This window comes from Habropoda laboriosa, unplaced genomic scaffold, assembly GCF_001263275.1.
Source record: "Habropoda laboriosa isolate 0110345459 unplaced genomic scaffold, ASM126327v1 scaffold128, whole genome shotgun sequence".
Taxonomy (NCBI): Eukaryota; Metazoa; Arthropoda; class Insecta; order Hymenoptera; family Apidae; genus Habropoda; species Habropoda laboriosa.
In genome coordinates this window covers 1,749,031-1,754,221 of record NW_017100281.1, presented here as the reverse complement: position 1 = coordinate 1,754,221, position 5,191 = coordinate 1,749,031, and positions in this window count along the sequence as shown.

Sequence of the window (5,191 nt, the reverse complement as noted above, 5' to 3'; positions counted from 1 at the left end):
TTTTGGTAGGTGACCACTAAATGGAAAGTTTCAATTTTTTTAGAGCATATAAATGTCACTTTTAGCTTTCTTCTTCAATTTTTAAGAAGTGAAAATGTTCCAAAATAGAGGAGTTATTGCGGAAACTCTTCTCCTAGAACCTCGATTGGTGGCCGCCATCACCGACAAGGATTAGAATTTCTGAAATAAAACCTTCGTTTCGATTTATAAATAAAAATGTGATACCTAAAACGTAGCTTAATTATTTAATTTTCTAGAATCGTTTAAAGTTGACTTTTTTTTTGGAAAACGAGATTTTTCTTCTTCAAACCACCACCATTTCTATAATAATTGAAATTTTTAAAAAATCTTACGCTATATTATAGATAATACATTTTTATTCATAAATCAAAACGAATTTTTTATTTCAAACGTTCCAATTCTTACCAACAATAGCAATCAGCAATCAATGTTATAATAGAAGAGGTGTCGCAATAACTCCTCCATTTTGTAACATTTTTACTTTTAAAAAATTGGATAAGAAAGCTGAAAGTTACATTTATATCCTCTGAAAAAATTGAAATTTTTGATTCGGTAATTACCTATGAAAAAAATTCCTAAACTTTACCTATTTCTGGACGCCTCGAGGTAGCGTATCTCCTTAAAAGAAGATCAGTGTTCAAGAAACTTTTTTCTGCTGTAGAACCGTCTCATCCAATAGACATGATCAATACACATATACATTTAAACCGGACATACCGGTAGGTGTTGTAGACTAACACCATTAGCGATCACTCCACACCGCAACAGCTTGCAACAGATGATCTTAGAAGCTCTTCTAGATTAGCAAACAAGGAACCTGCAGTGCTACCACTTATCTCTCTGTAAGTGCACCATCTATTCGTTCGCCGAATACCGTGACTCGCTCGATTTTCGCTCAGGAGCGAAATTAAACGCGTCTGAGAGGAAAGAAAGCGACCTTTCGTGTTTTCGTGGCTAGTTAAAGAACGAACACCAACCATTTTCTTTCTGTCACCTTTGTCTCTCGTCCCTTCGCTCCTACTGCGTTGCAGTGTTCGTTCCTCTCTTCTAACTTTCAGCGTTGTTCCAGAAGAATAACAGTAACCGATATGGAAGATTTTTCTCGAGAAGATATCGTGTCGAGATATTCGTGGTTCGCTGCAACGACATTTTTGAAATTGTTGTTTTTGCAGGTTAATTTTGTGGAAACTAGTGATAATAATATAGGAAGATTTTATCTTTGGTGTGCAAGATCGTACCAAATTTTATGCAAGTAATACGTATTATTGATTATCAATTGATGTAATTTAATTGATAGAATGAAATTTTCCAAACGATACAGAGGATGTTGATATATGCACAAATATTTTTGACCCAAAGGTTTTGGGCCAGGTACATTGGGCGAACGTTTCATCTCCATCTCCTACTTCTGAGCAGCAGTTCACTTCAGTGGTATTTCACGTCTTCACAGTTTTCCCCCAAATTTGATTGGCTAGGGTACTACCATAGGTAATGTTTAGGAATTTTTTTCATAGGTAACTACTAAACGACAAGATTCCATTTTTTTCAGAGGATACAAGTGTAACTTTTTGCTTTCTGCTCAAATTTTTAGAAAGCCAAAATATTACAAAATGGAGGAGTTATTGCGAAATCTCTTCTGTTAGAACGTCGATAGATGGCTGTCATCGCCGAAATAAAACATTCTTTTCGAATTATAAATAACGTAGCCTACGATTTTTTCGATATCCCAATTTTCTAATGTTTTATAAACGTTCATAGTTTTTTTTTTGGTAAAACGAGGTTAAGTTGGCGATGGCACTCAGCAATCGATGTTCCAGCAGAAGTTTCTCGACAACTCCTCCATTTTGTGACATTTTCACTTTTCAAAAATTGGTGAAAAGAGCTGAAACTTACATTTCTATCCTCCGAAGAAAAATACTTCCCTCTGAAAACAAAATTCCCAAATTTTACCTATCTTTAGACACCTCAGGGTGGTGCACCCTTAAGAGACACTGCGATAAACAAAAGCAAGTCTACAGCCAGCGTTCTTCCCATCAGCATTTAGTCGAGAGAGAAGTTTCGAAAAGAATCGCCGTTCCGAAAGAGAGGAAGAAGGGCGCTTCTTACGCGTGGCGTTTTCGTTGGTGCGCGAATGTACAAATTCTGGTGTTTAATGGGAGGCGATTCGGCGGAAAGAACTATTCTTTTCAGTTCAATTGGTTCGCAGCGCTGCTCTCGAGGACTGTTACGCTCTGACGGCGATCGTGGTAGAGGAGAGCTTTAAGCCCGGCCGACTTAATCCGAAATGCAGCAAAGTTTCTTCGAGAGTTCTGGAGGGGCGGGCAATTGGCCGTGCCACGCGGATAGAATAGAGCTCAGAGGCAATTTCATGACAGCGTCTTGGGATGATTGGATCACCGCACCACTCTCGATAACCCCTTCTGCCTTGTGTGCGGTCTCATCTCTTCCTCTCTCACTCTCTCTTTCCTCCTCTCTCTCGTTCGTTTTCTGTCTTCTGCCCTTTGCTTCCTCGCTCGCGGCGGCTTTATCAATGTAACCTCATTATATCGTCGCGTACATAGAATCCAATTATCGAGATGCCGTTGCGGAGAGCGAATTCTTTTTATTAAATTGCACATCGTTTTCAATTCATTGCTGTGAACCTCATCTCCGCGGATGGCTAATGGGAGTATTGATATTCGAAGCACAGGCATACAATTTTTCCCGGTATGTCCCTTTTCCCCTTTTGTCCGCTTCGATTCTTTAATATCTGCTTTAATACGCGATCCCTTCAACCGTATTTTGATACTTCTAGACCTCGAATTTTGTCTATTTCATTTTCGTTACGTGAATTAATTTGGTTGTGTTAGTTTTCAATTGTTTTTGCTAAGTGCTTCGTATCTCTCTGTTAATATCGTGCATGTGTGTATGTATTTATTTGTTTTGACAATTATTCAAAGGGAGCAATAGATTGTGTACCAAACGTTGCAATATTAAACACCAGATATTTGTTAAGGTAGACGTTAATCTGTTGAAACATTGTTGAATTAAGAATAATTAACTTCGTTATCCATAAATGGATATTATCATTCCACTTGGAAGAGTTCGTTTAAAAGCATTGTGGTGGATAATTGTACTTACACATGACGATAAATTGATTTGCTCAAATGTAATGGTATATGCAAAGTTATTTATAATACTGTGAGCTATGACATGGAAAGTTGACAGGTGCTATATGTATAGTTTGTTATTAATTGCTTGCATTTATTCTATTACATAGTTTCCTGTTATTTGTAAATTTTGAAGCAAAATTTGTTCGATGAAGGATATGACAATAAATGAAAGGAATTTTTACACTTGATTTAAAATTTTAACGTGCGACGTCATTTTATAGTCACGCGTGCGTGCATTTAAACGTCATTATGTATGTTTAAATGCACATCAATGTCCGTTGCAAAATACAGTAGAAAAATATATATACTTACAGGTAAAAAAATATAGGCGACTTTGAAAAAAACAGAAGGAAATATCATTTATAAAAACATTTTTCTGCCATTTTGTTCAACCTTTGAAAGCGTTTAAATTGAAGTGAAAATAGAAATTACTTAAAGAATAAAAAAGAAGACAAAAGCAAGTGTGCTGTAAGTAAATAAATTATATAAAATATTTAAAATATTTGTCTTTTGAAAAATTGTCAGCATTACCAATGCATTATTCTGATCGACACCCGATAATAAATCCATCATCCAAGAATGGATGGCTATTAAATATTCGCAAATCCATTACAACATAAGATTAATGACTTTTTATTTAATATAATTCTTGCTTTCGAAGCATCGCCATGTGTATATGTATTTTTGACATAAACATTATTCAATATCTGGCAATGAGTGCAGTACAACTAATTTCGGATATTTCGGCCATTTTACGAATCCGCAGTTCATACGTGATAAAAATTTAACAACGTCGCGCGCGTGTGTGTGACAATGTGTTTCAGTGCGTTAATAAAACTTCATAACGATTTGGTTGAACCCATTTGTTCGATATCGAATGAAAAAAATAATCACATAATAAACTGTTTTTCTGGACAGAGGTAACACACTAAGGTTTTCATTTTATGACATGAACACTCATTTAGGATATTTTTGAATGCTTCTTTTTTCTAAAGACTTTTATTCGCTCAATTTTCCTTTCTTAACAAAAATTTGTCTACTGTGATCGTAATTCTCGTTCACTTTGACGTGGAATGATTCGTTCATGAACGATTTTGGGGTATGATATTTGGGTGGTACACCTTCTACGCTTCACCACCAGAGGGACAGACTAACATTAACCTTTCTCACTAGTCCTCGCCAAGAGCCACATTACTACATACAGGGTGTTCCAGTTTTCTCTAAACAAACTTTGTCAATACATTCTACATATATAAGTAAGAAAAAAACATTACATAAACATAGATCGTTTGAAGCTTTGTTGCAAAGTTATAACAAAAATACGAAATACGAAGGAAATGGTAACGAATTTGCGGTTATTATGATATAAGATAAGAATAGCACTGCCAAAAGTTACATTTAATATCTTCAACGACCTCAAATCGTAAACACAGCTTGCATAAACAAACTAGATGTACATATCGCTGATCTATTCTTATTTTGCACCATAACCTCAAATTATATTCGTATTATTCTTGTAACTTTTTAATAAAGCGTCAAATGAGCTATGTTTATATAACACGTTTTTCTTACTTGTACCTATAGAGTATAGTGGCAAAGTTTGATCCGAAAATACTGGGACACCCTGTATATAGAATTTTTAACATAAGCCGTCTGGTGCGTCTTAGACATTAGCCTTACTGATGATTTCACTAAGAAGTCTAAGACCAAACATTTTCCGCCTATTCCCACCCTATTTATTTCCTACTTCCATAACCAATCGCTGTAATATCTTTGTTGACTTCGATTTTTATGGTACCAAATATAGAAAACTGATCATCGAGACCAAATATAGGAAGTAATCTTCTGCGTTGAGATGAATTTCCTCAGAAACTCAATAGTCGAACGCACATCGAGCAAACATTGCTCGTTGAAAAGTCTACTATTATTTCATCTCCTACACCGAATATAGACAGGAAATAAAAATGAGTCTGACGATATCGTTGAGTTATATATTGCTGATATAATTAAAGCAATTC